A 19,990-nucleotide genomic window follows, 5' to 3' on the forward strand; every position below is an offset into this window, starting at 1 on the left:
CATTGGAGGCCAAAATGTCTGAGGTTACCGGCTTTAATTTTCAGAATTAATGCTTTTGTTTAGCCCATACTTAATTAAAAATAAGGCCACTTGTAGAACTCAGGTATGACAGCAGAAAACCTCGTGTTCTGCTGGGGAAACCCAGCAATATTTTCATTCACATATTGTGCAAAAGCACATTGCCTGCCAAAAACCCTCCAACGCCGCCATTAAGAAGCACATGTTCTCCTGTTAATTAGAGCTTAATTTGGACTAAAGAACAGGCATGTGCTTGAAGTGATGAGATCACAAACTGCGGAATAGAACCAGCTGCAAGGTCATTAAGGTTTGAACTTGAGGTAACACTTCATTTGGTGTAAAAGACGGTGTGGGAGTAGGGGAGACTACAGTTTCTTTATATAAAGTTTTCTTCTGTACGTTTATGATTCAGCAATCATAATTCAGAATTAATGTTTTCATTTAACTACAGCACATACATAATTAAAAATGAGGCAACTTGTAGAACTTAGGTAAGACCGCAGAAAAACCAAGTTTATGGGCTGGCAGCCAGTAATATTTTCATTCACAGATTGTTGCCGACATGCTATTAAAGCAAATGTTGTTATGGTCTGCTACATTAATGTATTTACTATGTGTGACCCATAGTGGGTAAAACATAGCCACATTTATTTTATTTTTTATTGATGCCAATCATTATAGAGGTTGATGCTGGCATAAGGAAAGCATTCCGGTAACAGGTAGGCTGCCTTCTGGTCCATATCTCATCTTCTTCCCATTGGCCACAGGCTGGAAGGGAGTTACCAGGCATCAAGGTCCACCCTGGTACAAGCCATTTCCGCAAAGCCCATCTTGCAGCGGCCATGTTTCCCTGGACATTTCCTACTAGGAGTGTTTAATACAAACAAACACACAAACACCTTTGCATAGTCCCTAATGGTAGGATTGGGACCCCAGGTGAAAAGGTCTGGGGCAAGGTAGAGAGGATGCCAGGTGTACCTCCCTACATTAATGGGCATGAAATGTTCATACAGATCCACATTGGGCTTTGGAGCTGAAGCACAGGGTCAAAACATCAAGAGACGAGGCCATGTCTATAATCCACATAGTACAGCTTTCAAAATCTGAACAGACATCTCTTTAAAAAGTGAGTGTTTTGTCTTCCAGGGAGACACCTTTCATCAAGTAGGGAGCAGGAGGACCTGATACTTCTGCTGGTGCTCAAATCTGGGTTGTTATTTTTTCAGTAACGGTGGCCAATACAACTTGAAATCTAAAATTCTGGTACTTGGAAGGAATTTGGAAACATTATTTTGGTGAGTGAGAAAAACACAGAACTGGCAGTGCTGTGAGAAAAATAAATGGAAGTGGACCAGAAAGCCACAGACAGTTTCAGGGATTTTTAATGTTCCTATTTTATTGACATAATTTCAGTTATAAAGAAATAGAGTGATACAGAGGAAAAAAGGGGGAAAGAACAAAGCTATATATAAGAAATGTATATTCCATGTCTGCTTATCTGAGTCACAAGGTTGAAGAGTGGAGTGAGAAAAGAGGCCAGGTTTTAATAAGCAACCAGGGATACCACAAATAAATGCTTGATCCCACAGCAGCAAGAATCATGAGAAAAGGAATGAGATCACACTTATATCATTCAAAGTCATACTTTTATATGATGAAAAGTGAGGTAGGAGATGAGCAGTGGGACAAAGTGGAGGCCCAAAGTGGAAGGAATCCTGGTGACAATCCAGTGGTGACTTCTGAGCAGGTAAAACAGATATTTGCTTATGTAAAAGGACTTCTTCAACTCCTCCTCCCTGCACTCCTCTTGCCTTTAACCAGACCTGCCCTGGAAGATTGGGGGACTACCTTGAGAGGTTTCTTGAGAGGGATGCAGTCCAGGAGGGGGAAAGTGTAGGGGGCTGCTGAGTGTTGGAGAGGATGGTAGCGGAGGTTTGTTGCCTGAGTAGAAGTCTGCTTGTGCAGCAAAGGCATTCAAAATCTTAATTCAATTGGGTATCCGTTCTTACATTCAAGTTCAATGATCCTCTTAAGTTTATAAGGGTAGTAGCTGAACTTAGCTCTATAACACACAGTGATTGGAACAGGAGATGAGCTCGGCATGAGACCAGTGAAGGGTGAGCCATGAAGAGTGCAGATTTCTTTAAGATCTTGGTCAGAGACATGAATGAAAGTGTGTGATTTTCCATATGTCAGGCCTCTTTTGTTTCTTAAATAGTTGCAGTAATCTTTGACTGCAGTCCACGGGTAATCGACATACTCGTGTTTGAAGGACTGGAAATCCCGGGAGGCTTCAGTCCCCAGGACCATCCAGGAGAGCAAAACCAAGAGCAGCCATACAGGACAGGGCCCCTTGGCAGCCATGGCTCACTGTGGCTCTTGGTGGTTGTTCTGTGCAGAAAAAACAGGAAACGGTGTAAAGTTCAATAGAGCATTTACATGCTTTCCCCTTTCCCCATTTATTATATAACCCACTTCCCAGGAAAAAGCAAGGGAAAATCTGAAAAGGGCCATGACAGCCTTGCTCAAATTGTAATCCTAATTCCCTCATTAGCTAGTTATGAGGCTGTCTAATGCTGCCGTCAGACACTGCCCCATCTACTTCAGTACTGTGGTACCTCAGAAGTCAAACAGAATCCCTTCCGGAACTCTGTTTGACTTCCAAAATGTTCAGAATCCAAGGAACAGCTTCTGATTGGTTTCATGAAGCTCCTGCAGCCAATCGGAAGGTGGGAAGTTGCATCAGAAGTTTGGGTTCCAAACAGTGTTCGAAAACTGAAAGACTCCCTTCCAGGTTTACAGCATTCAGGAGCCAAAGTGTTTGACTCGGAAGGTGTTCGGATCCAAGGTACGCCTTTATTGTCTAGTATTGAGTTGTGTCCCTTCCCCATTCCCATCTCTCTTCCTCCACCCCATTACAACTATGAAACTATAATTTAGTTGACAGGCAGATTGAAGAAATGAATAAGACTAAGTTTCAGAGACTAATAAGCACCTCAAAAATCACACAAAAATTAGCGACTGCAAAAACAATGAATGACACCATTATCCTTCATGTCACCACAGCAGAAATAAACAGGAGAGAGTTCCCCAAATTAGCATACTGAGATTCCCTAAGTGCCAAACTGTTAACCTTAGTCAGAGTGTGGTGGCCTCCTCAGGGAGCTAATTCAGGTTGTCATGAAATAATAGCAATTTATTGATTTTATTGCCAATATATTTTTATTGCCAGAAAGATGGAACAGTGTTTGACTCCCAGGGCAGCATAAGTACAACCAACTGATAAAAGGTAGTCCCTACTCGCAGGCTGAAGATTGTAATGATACAAAAGGACAAAGGGATGAGTGAAGAAGAAAAAGACAGGCCTCTGTGCCAGTCCTTAAAGTCAAACAGATGGATTAAGAAATACATAAAATTTATTCATGTCAGACCCTGCTTTCTCTTTGAGACATCCCAATGATGACTTGGCATCTACTTTCTAGATTTCTAGATAAATGTGAACACCTTTGAAATGGGCACCTTTCATGACTGTAAAATTATCCTAAATCTAGGAAAGTAGCTTTTTCCAACGAAGCTTCATTTCCCTGTACGTAGAGCTTTACTTCCTATTTTCTGCTATTCATACCTTCTCAAAATGTTCATTTGTATATAAGGATACTGGACTTCCTTGTACAGGGGTGATGGTACTTACATGACTTAGCCTTCTACAAAAATTAAACAAATTCTGCATCTAGCAATATTTAAATTCAGGAGAAAGCATTGTAACCTAAATTTCAGCATGGCTGTTAAATACAGTCATCTCATCAGCCTTCTGTACTCTGAATTGATGCAGCCAATCCACAGCTCAGCTACCACATCTATTGTCAAGAGAGCTTGTGCTCAAAGATGATTGGCTGCCAGTGAAATGCAGGTAAAGAATAGGGCTGCCATGACTAGAACTTAGGAGAAGGAGTCACACAAGGGTTAAATATTTATTCACAAAAATGAATATCTGAATACAGAAATAAAATTCCAGGGGGATGCGGGAATACAAGGAGAAAAGTGTTGTTAAACATGGAAAAGGTTTATTCTATCAAAGACGGGGGGAAACTGAAATCAAGTATGGAAGAAAAGAAATGACAGACAAAGTTTAGCTATTCAAAAGCTGGCTGATTTAAAACCCGCCTGCAGTGTGCCTTCTAGGCCATCTTTCCCACTCCTGAGCAAAAGAATGAACATAGCTTCGGAGATGAGCATGACAAGGCCTTTTTCTTACCTAGTGTAATAGAAATTGGTCTCCCAAAGAGTGGATCGAAATATCTTCTTTCACTCGTATGCGCCTCTGAGCATCCTTCAGGAAGAGACACCTTATATAGAGAGAATTCTGCTATGGTGGATGATGATACGTGGAAAATTGTTACTGGATGTCCTGGGACAAAGGCTGGAAGCCTATTTTCCCCCCAATAGGAGATGGAAATGAAGGATCATTAGTAGAAAAACATGAAGGTCTAATTTAATTGATCTTGAATGTTATAGTAGCTACCATATATTATTTTACTGGAAGAATGCATTCTGTACCCAACAGGTTGATTGCATAGCTGATGTCTATATTCTGACATGAATATTTTTACTCACTCCAGACAGGCATATTACATCATGCAATGCAGGGGAAAGTGTTCATCCACCCATATTTATCAGGGCTAATCCTCATTCTCTGCAGTGGATACAGTGCTTATAGCATGAATATTTCCCCTTGTTAGTAAAGACTCACTGGAAGACCCAAGAGGCAGATATCTTCTACTTAGGGGTACGTCTGGATGCTTTGCTGTCGCTTGAGGCTAAGGTGGCATCAGTGGCACAGAGTACCTTCCATCCACTTCAGCTGATGGCCTAGCTCTATGCCTATCTGGACACAGACAGCCTAACTACTATTGTCTATGCTCTGGGAACCTCTAGGTTAGATTACTGTAAGGTGTTCTACTCAGAGCTCTGAAGACAATTCAGAAACTTCAGTTAGTGCAGAACTCGGTGGCCAGGGCAAGATTCTTCGGTCATATTACACCCAGCCCAACTGCACTGATTTCCAGGCCCAACTCATGGGATGGGGGATTATTGATTATTCATTTATTTTTCGTTCTTATTTTCAGTATGTGTTTTTTTGTTTTTTAAACTGTATTCTTAAGCATTATTATTTTATTAAAATATTATTTCTAGAGGTAAAAGCTGTATCCACCACCCAAATCATAAGACGTACTCCAAGGCTTTCCAATTAAAACAGTTGACGCACATGATTAACTCATCTTCAACTCTCTGGGCCAAAATGGAAGTGGAACCCTCACAAATCTCTCCTAATGCTTTATCCTTCCTGAAAACTTCACATACTTGCATTAGCAAAATAAGGTTGCAATTTACCTCGGGTTACAGACGCTTCAGGTTACAGACTCCACTAACCCAGAAATAGTACCTTGGGTGAAGAGCTTTGCTTCAAGATGAGAACAGAAATCATGTGGTGGCGGTGTGGCGGCAGCTGAAAGCCCCATTAGCCAAAGTGGTCCCTCATGTTAAGAACAGTTTCAGGTTAAGAACGGACCTCTGGAACGAATTAAGTTCTTAATCTGAGGTACCACTGTATATCCTTTCGAATTCTAATGTGCAAATGTGGTGGTGGATGTTGTCTAGTCATGATCACATATCCGTGTGAATATTGACACTTGCCAGTCAGTACTTGATAAACGACAATGTGGTGAATGTCATGCAACAACAGTCTACGGAGGACAGTATCCACACAATAAGTTTCTTGCTGAAGCGATATCTGAGCAAGGGACTGAATGAATGAATCTGAGCTCCACCTCTGTCCCTAAACGATAGAGAAGGGATACAGGAATAGCAGATTTGAAGTAGGGTGACGAAAAAGAGGGTCTCTTGATTCTATCCTCCTCTGGCCAGAGACGGAGAAAATGTACACCTATCGACATTTACAAGGGACAGTCCTCATGATATTCAAATTCCTGTGCTTAGTATTTCATATGCATTTTAGGAAAAATATATATCTGTTGGAGATTTTGTGGGGGTGAAATAATGCCTTGGGGGGGGGTGTTTTCTGAAGTTGCCATATTCAGGATTGGGTGCTCCTACCTCAGTGTCCATGGAAGTTAAATCTTTGGGGGCTGGTGATTGTGGGGGGGAGGGAGGCATATTCACTCTACTCTAACATGTAGGCATGCAAACTTTTATTAAATTTTCCTTCAATCATCAATTTTTTCACATAGCCTTTTCAATAAACGGAACTTTGAAACATACACTTGAAGTAATTTCCCCTTGCCTAGTAGCATTTGATGAGACCTAAATCGGAATCACTTTTGAATGTTGCAATTCGGACACACAACAGCTCCCTCATCTAGTGGTTTAATGCTGTATTTTCACCCCTCTTTAAAAAAAAAGTATTACCCTTATAATAAGTCTGCTCACCTTTCCCGGTTGGCAGCTTTAACAAAGCTTAAACAATGGTCTAAGGCAGGCATCCCCAAACTCGGCCCTCCAGAGGTTTTGGGAGTACAACTCCCATTATCCCTAGCTAACAGGACTAGTGGTCTGGGATGATGGGAATTGTAGTCCCTGAAGACCTGGAGGGCTGAGTTTGTGGTTGCCTGGTCTAAGCTTTCCTTTCTGGCCATTAATAGAGCCAGAAAGAAAGCAATCACCTGTCTTCCCCTTCAACAAGGAAGCCTTGTCTCGCAGTGACGGGGTACACCTTTCCGATGTCGGCAATGATAGCCTGTTGAATGACACTTCAGAGTGTGTCAGGTATTGGTTGCAGGTGTGAGGGTGTTGGTGGCAAGCCCTTTGGGCTCGAGTGGCGGTTAGCCTTTGTTTGTATGGAGGGGAGGTTGTAGCCTCCGCCTGCCCCTCCTCAGTAAGGGTATCCTGTTAAAGGGATCCGAGGTTGTGAATTCTGTCCAAAGCCAGGATGTGGGCTAGGGCCATGCCACAACCCCTACGGGGACCCCTCGGGGTGTCCCTAGTTGATGTAGGTCATTAGGCGCCCCCTAATGGTGGTTTACCCTTAGATGGACTCCCAGCAGACAGGCAGGAGTCAAGATATAGCCTGGCTTCACCCAATGCCTAAGCCAAGCCACTGACATCTATAACCAATAAAGTTGTGGCCTATTTGAACCCATAAACCAAAACACTCATGTCCGTGTGTTTATTGTCTATTAGGTGGACAATAATGGGGGCCTTGGCAAGCAACAACATGTTTTACATTCTACTTATGCTTCCCAAGCATGAAGGCTATTTTTCTAGAAAAAGAGGTGCCAGAACTCATCATGAACCCCTCTTCTTTTTCTTCTCTTTAAATGGCAATGGTGCCCTCATGAGAGATGCCAGGACTGAGTTCCAGGGAGTTCTGGCTGAAAAAAGCCCTACAATCAAGTAATGTTCTCTGAAATGTTCCTTTACCCAACATTAGGGTCGCCATAAGTCTAGAATTTCCCAGACACAGCTAGGATTTGGCCAGTGTCTGAGTGGAATTTGCTGAAATGTCCAGAAAAATCTGGACACATGACAACCCATGTCAGAAATGTTGATTTATGTGAATTTCCTTAAAAACAGTTCAAAATCTTAATTTGTAAAAAATGCCAAAAACTTTTGTTTGTGGATATGGCAGTCCTACCCAAGATTTATTTATATATAATGTGCTTAAAGTTTGCAGTGTTAATTCTGTATAGATTTTTACTCCCACCTTCCATAAACTGAAATAGATCCACTGTTGCTGTCAGCTTTCAATAACTGTTACGCTCTTATGCAACAACAACCAAACCCAATAAATTACTGTTTCCTTTATTTAGCTTCCAGTCTTCCCTCTTGCTCCTTTTTGTCTGCCTGCAGCTCCAGATGACACCCTGTCAATGCTTTGCCTGGCCTTTTATTCTATGGGGGCCACCGCTTCTGGCCTATGGCACACGGCCAGCTTGCAGGACCCCATTCTATTTGACTATTCTCCAAGGTCCAAATGGAATTCTCAGGACAACAATCAGATTAATCCCTGACGGTGCTAGTAGAAACCAGAACCAGTGGAGGCTGGTCCTTTAGAATCAAAGGAGCACTGCCCCAACAAATGCAGCCTGACCCCAGTCAGCCATCACCTGCCTCCTTTCTTACCTAACAGCCAGCCCAGGGGGTTTCCCTGGTTGTCAACTTCCTTCTCAGATTCAGGGTTGGCCTTGCAGAATTCAGGGTGGGGAGTGAGTGCTTGGGAAATGGGACAAAACTAGAAGTACTTGGTTCTACTGTCTTTGGCTCCATTTCCACAAACTGTTTTGCCTAAGTTTTACAAATTGCCATACTTTTAAGTATGAGCTACAGATAAACAAAAAAAAAAATCTCTTTAAAAAGGTTAGTGTTTTGTTTAGGGAGACACCTTTCATCAAGTAGTGTAATGATCTCAGACATGCAATCAAGCAAGCCCCAATAAGAATTAATGAGTCCCTGTCAGTTTTATGACATGTTTATTTACAATTAACACCCAGAGAGCAGCTCCGAACCTGTCGCTCTTAGCTATGAGTTGGTCATTCTGATTCCCTGCCCCTTTTGCAGCACAAAGGGTGCCAAAGATCTGTCCTTCCTCTCTTGTATATCTATTGCATTTTAACCCTCTCAGCTCTTCTGGTTTGGCGAGAAGGTGGGTGAATTCCCCCCCCCCGGGCTATCAAACGAAGAGCCCTCTAAACGCTGCCTCCCTCCTGGTTGCATAGCAACCCCCTCAATGTCATCCATCTCCTCCCCTCCCTTCTCCTGCGAGCTTTCCGAGTATGCTCCTCTATCTGAGTCTGGGAACTCTTGATGAAGGGGGGATGAACTAACCCACTCCTGCTCTGTCTGTGGCTGCAGTCCCTCCTCTCCAGAGTCAGACTCTGGCTCCCTCTGTACTGGCATTCCTTCATCTCCAGAGTCAGACTCTTGCCAGGTGTTCTATCCAGCCACATCCCTGACATTATTTTGGTGAGTGAGAAAAGCACAGAACTGACAGTGCTGCGAGAAAGACAAATGGAAGTGGACCAGAAAGTCACAGACAGTTTCAGGGATTTTTAATGTTCATATTTTATTGACATAATTTCAGTTTTATAAGAAACAGAGTGATACAGAGAAAAAAGGGGGGAAAGAACAAAGCTGTATATAAGAAATATATATTCCATGTCTGCTTATCTGAGTCACAAGGTGGAAGAGTTAGAAAAGAGGCCGGGTTTTAATAGGCAACCAGCATACCACAAATAACTGCTTGATCCCACAGCAGCAAGAATCATGAGAAAAGGCATGAGATCATACTTATATATGATGAAAAGCGATGTAGGAGATAAGCGGTGGGACACAGTGGAGGCCCAAAGTGATCAGAGTGGCCTTTTCACCCTCAGGAAGGAAGAAATCCTGGTGGCAATCCAATGGTGACTTGTGAGCAGGTAAAACAAATATTTGCTTATATAAAAGGACTTCTTCAACTCCGCCTTCTTGCAATCCTCTTCCCTTTGCCCAGACCTACCCTGGAAGATTGCGGACTACCTTGAGAGGTTTCTTGAGAGGGATGGAGTCCAGGAGGGGGAAAGTGTAGGGGGCTGCTGAGTGTCGGAGTGGATGGTAGCAGAGGTTTGTTGCCTGAGCAGAAGTCTGCTTGTGCAACAATGGCATTCAATATCTTAATTCAATTGGGTATCCGTTCTCACATCTAAGCGAAATTCTCCTACTATAGTCCAGAAAGTCGTAGATGAATTTAGCTCTTGCACATCTGGTGATTGGAAATTCAGATGAGCTCAACATGGGACCAGTGTATGGGCGGCCAGAAAAAGTGCAGATGTTTTTAAGATCTTGGTCTGAGACATGAATGAAAGTGCGCTCGGGGAGGGGAACCAGGCCTCTTTTCTTGATTATATATTCGCAGTAATCTTTGACTTCAGTCTTCGGGTAATCAACATACTCGTGTTTGAATGATTGGAAGTCCCAGGAGGCTTCAGTCCCCAGCACCATCCAGGAGAGCAAAACCATGAGCAGCCATACAGGACAGGGCCCCTTGGCAGCCATGGCTCACTGTGGCTCTTGGTGGTTGTTCTGTGCAGAAAAAACAGGAAACGGTGTAAAGTTCAACAGAGCATTTTCATGCTTTCCCTTTTTCCATCAGATTTATTATATAACCCAGTTCCTAGGAAGTATCAAGGGAAAATCTGAAAAGGGCTATAACAGCCTTGCTCAAATAGTAATCGCAATTCCCTCATTAGGAAGTTATGAGGCTGCCTAATACTGCCGTCAGACACTGTCCCATCTACTTCAGTACTGTGGTACCTCAGAAGTCAAACGGAATCCATTTCGGAACTCCGTTCAACTTCCAAAATTTTTGGAAACCAAGGCACAGCTCCTGATTGGCTGCAGGAAGCCAGAAAAGTTGCACCAGATGTTCAATTTCCAAAGTACGTTCACAAACCGAAACACTCACTTTCAGGTTTACAGCATTCAGGGGCAAAAAATGTTTGACTCGCAAGGTGTTCGGATCCAAGGTACGCCTTTATTGTCTAGCATAGTGTTTTGGCCCTTCCCCATTCCCATCTCTCTTCCTCCACCCCATACAATCATATATATTGTGGTTAGACATATTGATGAAAAGGATAAAACTCAGTTCCAGAGACTAATAAGCACCTCAAAAATCACACAAAAATTAGCCTCTGCAAGGACAATGAATGACACCATTATTCTTCATGTCACCACAGCAGAAATAAACAGAAGTGTGTTCCCCAAATTAGTATACTGAAATTCAAGACATTACTTCCCAAAGGGCCAAACTGTTAACCTGAGTCAGAGTGTGGTGGCCTCCTCAGGGAGCTAATTCAGGTTGTCATGAAATACTAGGAATTTCTTGATTATTGCCATTGTATTTTTATTGCCAGAAAGAAGGAACAGTGTTTGACTCCCAGGGCAGCATAAGTACATCCAACTGAAAAATAGGTAGTCCCTACTCCCAGGCTGAAGATTGTAATTATACAAAAGGAAAAAGGGATGAGCAAAGAGGAAAAAGACAGACATCTGTGCCCGTCCTTAAAGTCAAACAGATGGATTAAGAAATACATAAAATTCAAGTCAGACCCTCCTTTCTCTTTCAGATGTCCCAATAAATTCTGGAGAAAGCATTGTAACCTGAATTTCAGCATGCTGAATGAATGAATATCTGCATACAGAAATAAAATTCCGGGGGGGGGGGGCACACAAGGAGAAAAGCGTTGTTAAAAGTGGAAAAGGTTTATTCTATCAAATTGAAAATCAGAAAATCAGGGAAAATTGAAATCAGATATGGAAGAAAAGAAATGACAGACAAAGTTTAGCTATTCAAAAGCTGGCTGATTAAAAACCCACCTATAGTGTGCCTTCTAGGCCACCTTTCCCGCTCTTGAACAAAACAATGAAAAATAGCTTTGTAGATGAGCATGTCCAAACCTTTTTCTTACCTAGTGTAATAGAAATTGGTCTCCCAAAGAGTGGATCAAAATGTCTTCTTTCGCTCATATGCGCCTCTGAGCATCCTTCAGGAAGAGACACCTTATATAGAGAGAATTCCAACCTATGCTCAAAGAGTGGTTACACCCACCCCAAAGCAATGTACAATTGGTTCCCTGCCCCATGCTGACCTTCTCTGCCGTGATTGGAATCCCCACAGGCGGCATTTCAAGAATGAGTCCATGATGCGGCTACGACTAGCTATACTATCTCAGAAAACAATGATCTCTTGGGCCGATAGGGAGCAACAGGTTTGATTGCTACTTTCTCTTGTCGCTCCTTTTCCCGCACTCAAACCAGAAAAGGAGTTGGAAGGAAAGAGTAGAGGAGACCTGCTGGCCATGATCTGTTTAGCACATCCATGTCTTCCACCAACTGTGAGGTATAAAGCCTTCAGCATCCCCTTGTAGTCTCCTGAATCAATTATGTGCCTTTTTCAGGAAACATTACTCCATGATGCCTCTTCAGCAACAGACACACATTTCTCCTCTTCAAGCTGGATCACTAAGCAATGGCATAGACCAGGCATAGGCAAACTCCGGCCCTCCAGTTGTTTGGGACTACAACTCCCATCATCCCTAGCTAACAGGACCAGTGGTCAGGGATTATGGGAATTGTAGTCCCAAACATCTGGAGGGCCGGAGCTTGCCTATGCCTGGCGTAGACTGCTGGGCCAGCCTCAGTTGGCCTCTTGGGAAATTATATGGCTCTGGGGAGAAATGCACCTGAGCAGAGATAAAGGAAGACACAGGAACTCACTGAGCAGAAAGAACAGGAGTTTGGACTAGTTGGCCCTTTAGGCTGATCCAGTGGGGCTTATTTTATGTTCTTAATGTTTCTGGGAAAGGCTAAAGATTGGATCTCCCAAATAAGGAAATGACATTCTCTTGTCGTTGCAACGATAAGACTGCACCAACTCCATTCGTTACCTGAAAAACTGGCTCTTTACTTTTATGGAGGGATGTTACTAGAATGCCATAGCTTTTTCAGCATTCATCTTGATCCCAATCTTTGATTTGCACAAACACACATAGACGCACACACAACTGAACAAATGTCACCTCCTACCCTCAAGGTCTAGATGAAGCACAGGGAAGAAGCTGTAGCTCTCCAGACATCTCCAAAGGCTGAAACTCGGAATAAGTATACTTTATATTTCAGTGTATTAGACAAGGATTTTTTACTCAAAAATAATGTCAAAAAACTGTGATCATCCTATTCATGGATAAGTGGGGGGGGAGTCGCATGCCGCCAGCCAACATGTTGCTGTGGGAGGCGCACGCTCTAGAGAGCATTTTCTGCAGTGGCATGGGGGGAGCGGCTGCCCACTTTACCAACCCCCAGCAATGGCCCTGCTGGGGTGATGGCGCATGTGCAATTCCCCCTAAAAAAAGCTCAGCAAATTTGGGTATCCCTCCTCATTTTCATTAAATTTAGCCATGGCTCTCTGTGGCTCTTGGTGGTTGTTCTGCGCAGAAAAAACAGGAAACGAAGTAAAGTTCAACAGAACATTTTCATGCTTTCCCTTTTTCTATCAGATTATATAACCCACTTCCTAGGAAATACCAAGGGAAAATCTGACAAGGGCTATGACAGCCTTGTTCAAATTGTAATCCTAATTCCCTCATTAGGAAGTTATGAGGCTGTCTATTAACGCAGTCAGACACTGCCCCATCTACTTCTGTACAGTGCTACCTCAGAAGTCAAAGCGAATCCGTTCCAGAGAATTGTGGAAAATTGTTACAGGATGTCGTGGAAGAAACGCTGGAAGCCTATTTTTTCCCCTGTAGGTGATGGAAATGAAGCATCATTAGTAGAAAAAAAAATGAAGGTCTACTTGCTAATTGGTCTTGAATATTACAGTAGTTCCCATATACTGTTTTACTGGAAGGATGTCTTCTGTACCCAACAGGTTGATAGTACAGCTGATGTCTATATTCTCACATGAACATTTTACTCCAGACAGGAATATTACATCGTGCAATGCATGGGAAAGTGTCCATCCACCCATATTTATCAGGGATGATCCTGATTCTCTACGGTGGATACAGTGCTTATAGCATGAATGTTCCCCCTTGTTATTAAAGACTCACTGGAAGACCCAAGAGGCAGATATCTTCTGCTTGGGGGGACGTCTGGATGCTTTGCTGTCTCTTGAGGCTCAGGTGGCTTCAGTGGCCCAGAGTAACTTTCATCAGCTTCGGCTGATGGCCTAGCTATATGCCTATCTGGACACAGACAGCCTAACTACTGTTGTCTATGCTCTGGGAACCTCTAAGTTAGATTACTGTAAGATGTTCTACTCTGAAGACAATTCAGAAACATCAGTTAGTTGAAACCCATCAGCTCATCAGGCTCTGAAGGCATTTCGGAAACTTCAGTTGGTGCAAAACTCATCCTTTCATCTCACCCTCACTCTGGATATTATAGGCATATAGGCCAGAGCTGCATAGAAAAGGCAGTTTCTCCAGTTTCCCCAATGTTAACAGTTCATTCCTGCATTATGTTTGAACTTTCACACAAGGGAGAAGCCAGTTCTGGGAATGTAGCAGATGATACTGTCATGACTAAAATCTTTGAGGGCAGAAACTGGAAAGTGCTAGAAGCTTCTGGAAGCTTCTAGAAGGTTCACTCCTGATGCAAATATTGTTTTGACTAGCTCAAGGTCATGTTGAGCCAGGAGAGATAAATGCCTGAGATCAGTGAACTGCTCTCTCTCTCTCTCTTACTTTCATTTGTACCTCATGTGTCTCAAGTTTTTTTCTGAAGCTTTTGTAACATCTCTGATGGTGCTGTCTGTGAACATCATTCGAAGAAGAAATCTTTTTTTAAAAAAATAATATTTATTACTTTTAAACCTTACAAAAAGGAAAAAAGAAAAGAAGGAAGAAAAGAAAAGGAAAGGAAAGGAAAAGCAAAAAAAAACCCCAAAACAATACAGTACAATATATAAACAATACACAACACAACATTAACATCAACACATTAAACAAAACAAGAGCAAAAACAATTCAAAAAACACACATCATATCATCTCAATATCCTCTCTTTCATTCCCTTGTTTCATCTACCTCCTCTCATCTCCCTTTTTGTATTTCATTTCTATTAATTATTTCAGCAAATCCTTTCCATCTTTCTCTATTTTCTGTCATGTGATTATCTTAACATATTTTAACCTTATTTTCCATTAATACTATAATACTTATTTATGCTTAATTCCTTAAAACATTTCTACTAAAGCCATATAATTCCCTTCCAACATTTTTCTAACACTCATTAATTTTACATTATTTCCATATATAGATTTTAAACTTTTTCCAATATTCTTCCACCGTCTCTTCTCCCTGGTCTCGGATTCTGCCAGTCATTTCCGTCAATTTCATATAGTCCACCAACCTGGTGATCTTCTGTCCGAGGCTCTTAACTCTTTTCCAAGTCCCTTCTGCAAGTCTTCTTCATATTTATACACAAACTTTACTTTGTCTTCTCCTGATCTTGTTCTTATTTTCCTTCCTTTGATGCTGAAAAGTAGATCTCGGGGAAATTCCCATCTAGCAATGTTTTTATTCCTTCTCGACAAGTCAGCCAAATCTCCATAGTTAAAACTGAAATTCAAAAGATATTTCCAGTCGTATTTCAAAGTTCCTCCAAGTCTGGCGGTCCCCACAACTCCAGTCTCCTCCTGACCCAAGTCCAGGTCCCAAAGGTCAATAAATCCCTGCATTAAGGGATCTATCCAACTTTCCTTCTTCAGTCCAAGCGGGGCTCCAATCCTCAAAGTCTGACTTTCTCTAAATTCAGTCTTAAAAGGCATCAACTTATAGTCATCAAATTGCATCTGTGAGGCTGGGGCTCTCTCCCTCTCCACTTGTGCAGCTTTAGGTTCCACTACAACCACTTTCTCCCCCACCTTCTCCTCAATTTGCCATATCAAAATAGATCCCTGTATCGATTCCTGAGTAATTTCTGTATTAATATTCACTTTTTGTCCCAAATTAGTCACTTTTTGTTCCAAGTTATCAATTTTTATAGTCCTCACATCCATCTTCTTATGGAGCTGTTCCAGTGAAATATTAATCTTACATAATGCAACCACTAAGGCTTCTTCTGTCAACATTCTTAACGGTCCAAGGTCAATCCCAGATTCTCACAGTTTTATCTTGCAGCTGGAAATTTCCCCAGCTCAGCTCATGTAACAATTTCAAAGTCTTCCTCTAGGGGGAAACAATTTCTTTTTGTATCAATCCTTTTAAGCACAGTTCAAACAATAAAGTTAGTTTCAATTTTCAATTACTTTTACTCCTTTTTAAACGCAGAAGGAGACAATGGAAACAATGTATTTCTCTTCTTTAACTTACTGTCAACAAACGATCTATTCACAGCCAATGAGCATATCCAAAACTTCAGTCTTACTGGCAGCCCGTTTCCAGGTTCAGGGCGGTGGTAATTTAACTTTCTTCACTCTCTCCTGCAGGCTTACACAATCTAAAATTTCCCCCCTCTTCTCCTGCTTCCAAGGGGGGTTTGATGATTTAGCCGCTGGAAGTTTAGTCCTTTATGAAAGACTTTCCAAGACTTGCAGCCTCTTTGCTTCAGTCTATATACAAAAGGGGAAGGCAGACTTCCTGTTTGAAACCTCCCCCGTTTTGGTGCCAAATTAAGACGTTTAAAAGTCCAATTTTCTGTTCTACTCACGGGTAGTTGTTTTAAGATCAAATTGTCCACAGGAATAAGTCAGCACTCTCCGGCAACAGCAATGCGGCTTCACTCCGTGAAAGAAGCAGTCAATTCGAAGCACCGCGCCACTCACCCCACGTTGCTCCGGATCCCCGAAACCGGGTTTCCCCGCGAGTAGGGGAGGCGCAAAAGGTGCCAGCCGAATCCCACGTTCACAGGCTTCTCCCGCCTGTGATTTTTGGTGGGTCCCCGCCTTCGCCGTGGCGGCCAGACCCTAATTTCCACAAAGCAAATTCCTCCCGATCAGAGGAGTTCAGCCATTACCTGAGGCGCTAACCCGGAAGTCTTCGAAGAAGAAATCCTACCCAGTTTCAATTTCTGAAATTGAACAATCCTCAACAATGATGGAGTATGGGCCGAGACTAACACAGCTGCCCTCTTTTCATCTGCGATGTGAAAAGAACATTAGAAAATAAAACAGAAGCTCTAGTAGTACAATGTAGCACAATTTCCCCACGTGTGATGTCATTGGAACAAGAACTCATAGCCAGTCTATGGGTTTCAGCTTCAATTGTGATGGGCTAAGGAGTGTGGCCAACACAGTTGCATTCTTTTCACCTGAAACTTTGTTTACTGTTATGGATATTCTGAATCATTACAGTGGTACCTCGGGTTACAGATGCTTCAGGTTACAGATGCCGCTAACCCAGAAATAGTACTTCGGGTTAAGAAATTCGCTTCAGGATAAGAACAGTAATCGCGCGGCTGCGGCACCGCGGCAGGGGGAGGCCCCTTAGCTAAAGTGGTACCTCAGGTTAAGAACTGTTTCAAGTTAAGAACAGACCTCCAGAACGAATTAAGTTCTTAACGCGAGCTACCACTGTATTAGGAAGGACAGCCACACAACAGGCAAGACTGAGTGTCAAAACTTACCACTGAAAATTGCCTTATAACATTGAGATAAGTATAAAAGTTTCCTGCACTGTAAGATCACGCCCATCTGTAACTCTTACGAGAATTTCCTTTTTTTCTTCTTAATGAAATTACATGTGAATATATTGATTTATTCTGGTCAAATTTGCTACTGTCTAATCAAGTATTCTAGATTGTGATAAGCTAGGCTAAAAAGCTGTGATGACAGAAGCAACAGCAATATAATGACAGGAATTATTTCACAATGTCAAGTTAGTCTAGTTGCTGGATAAATTAAATCACAATGTTTCTGGAAGCACTCAGATAAGGAACTGTGTTCCAGTCACTGTTGAATATTTATCACAAAACAAGAGACTGTTTTAGAAAAAAAAAAAAACATTTCCTTAAATGATAACTGCAAGGCAGTTCATTACTCCCCAAGAGTAATAAACAAACTTCCATTCTTTCAATGTCATTCATTAATAAAAGCGGTATCCATACATCGACCTAACATTCACCACCATGAAAGTGGTTCAAGGCCCTAATTGCAATTTTCACAATTGTTGAACCTCAAAGAAACAAAAGAATAATTATCTTGTTCTACAATAGAGCAAATGGAGTTTAATCAAAGAAGAACTATGACAGACCTCAATTTGGCTCCACATTTTGGACCACAGAAGAGATATCAAGCTCTTGAGCATTGATCTAAATCTGCCACAATTCTCTACCCAGGGCAATTCATCTGCTCTGGGCTTCTGATCCACCCACTGTGAGTCGGAAGCTACTTTCAAGTATTGCACATCCATAGTCGTGTTTTCTTCTCAATCAGTCGATGGAATAAATCCAGTTCTCACCTACAGGTCAATGAGGTCTTCTCCTTTGCTTATGTCTGAACCTGCATATTTCTGTCTGCCCTATCGGCCTGGAATTAGTAGAAGTTCTGGTTCTGACATATTCTTGAAGTGTTTGACCATTTATACCGTATGAGTAAATGGGGTCAGCTATAGAAACGGAAACCTTATTTTGCTAATGCAAGCATGTGATGTTTTCATGAAGGATAAAGCATTAGGAGAGATTTCGGAGGGTTCCAGTTCCATTTTGGCCCACAGAGTTGAAGATGAGTTAATCATGTGCGTCAACTGTTTTAATTGGAAAGCCTTGGAGTACAACTTATGATTTGGGTGGTGGATACAGCTTTTACCTCTAGAAATAATATCTTCATACAATAATAATGCATAGGAATACAGTATAAAAAACACAAAACAGATACTGAAAATAAGAACCAAAAAAAATGAACAATAAATAATCCCCCATCCCATGAGTTGGGCCTGGAAATGAGTGCAGTTGGGCTTGGTGTAATATGACCGAAGAATCTTGCCCTGGACACCGAGTTCTGCACTAACTGAAGTTTCTGAATTATCTTCAGAGCTCTAGTAGAACACCTTACAGTAATCTAACCTAGAGGTACCCAGAGCTTAGACAACACTAGTTAGGCTGTCTGTGTCCAGATAGTCATAGAGCTAGGCCATCAGCTGAAGTCAATGGAAGGTACTCTGTGCCACTGATGCCACCTTAGCCTCAAGCGACAGCGAAGCATCCAGAGGTACCCCTAAGTAGAAGATATCTGCCTCTTGGGTCTTCCAGTGAGTCTTTAATAACAAGGGGAAACATTCATGCTATAAGCACTGTATCCACTGCAGAGAATCAGGATTAGCTCTGATAAATATGGGTGGGTGAACACTTTCCCATGCATTGCATGATGTAGTATGCCTGTCTGGAGTGAGTAAAAATATTCATGCGAGAATATAGACATCAGCTATACCATCAACCTGTTGGCTACAGAATGCATCCTTCCAGTAAAACAATATATGGGAACTACTATAATATTCAAGACCAATTAGCAATTAGACCTTCATATTTTTCTACTAATGATGCTTCATTTTCATCACCTACTAGGGGAAAAATAGGTTCCCAGCCTTTGTTCCAGGACATCCAGTAACAATTTTCCACGTATCATCATCCACTAAAGCTGAATTCTCTGTATATAAGGTGTCTCTTCCAGAAGGATGCTCAGAGGCGCATACGAGCGAAAGAAGATATTTCGATCCACTCTTTGGGAGACCAATTTCTATTACACTAGGTAAGAAAAAGACCTCAACATGCTCATCTACGAAGCTATGTTCATTCTTTTGCTCAGGAGTGGGAAAGGTGGCCTAGAAGGCAAACTGCAGGCGGGTTTTAAATCAGCCAACTTTTGAATAGCTAAACTTTGTCTGTCATTTCTTTTCTTCCATACTTGATTTCAATTTCCCCCTGTCTTTGATAGAATAAACATTTTCCATGTTTAACAAAAGTTTTCTCCTTGTATCCCCCCCCCCGCTGGAATTTTATTTCTCTATGCATAAATTCATAAATATTTAACCTCTGTGTGACTCCTTTTCCTAAGTTCTAGTCATGGCAGCCATATTCTTTACCTGCATTTCACTGGCAGCCAATCATCTTTGAGCACAAGCTCTCTGACAATAGATGTGGTGGCTGAGCTGTGGATTGGCTGCATCAATTCAGAGTACAGAAGGCTGATGAGATGACTGCATGTAACAGCCATGCTGAAATTTAGGTTACAATGCTTTCTCCGGAATTTAAATATTGCTATATGCAGAATTTGTCTAATTTATGGAGGAAGACTAAGTCATGTAAGTAACACCACCCCTGTACAAGGAAGCCCAGTATGCTCATATACAAATGTACATTTTGAGAAGGTATGAACAGCAGAAAGTAGGAAGTAAAGTTCTACGTACAGGGAAATGAAGCTTCATTGGAAAAAGCTACATTCTGAGATTTAGGATAATTTTACAGTCATGAAAGGTGCCCA

The 19,990-nt window shown here is 41.9% G+C and overlaps 1 long non-coding RNA gene across 1 annotated transcript; it reads right to left on the reverse strand.

The window, feature by feature from the left end:
• Positions 1 to 1,773: 1,773 nt before the first annotated feature.
• On the reverse strand, positions 1,774 to 5,294 carry LOC308570936. The gene is made up of 3 exons (XR_014001245.1): positions 4,769 to 5,294; positions 4,274 to 4,446; positions 1,774 to 2,409 (listed from the first exon to the last, which is right to left on the reverse strand). It is a non-coding gene; the product is annotated as an uncharacterized lncRNA (long non-coding RNA).
• Between the last annotated feature and the right edge of the window lie 14,696 nt (positions 5,295 to 19,990).

This window comes from Podarcis bocagei (genome assembly GCF_964188305.1).
Source record: "Podarcis bocagei genome assembly, chromosome: 13".
NCBI classification, from domain to species: domain Eukaryota; kingdom Metazoa; phylum Chordata; class Lepidosauria; order Squamata; family Lacertidae; genus Podarcis; species Podarcis bocagei.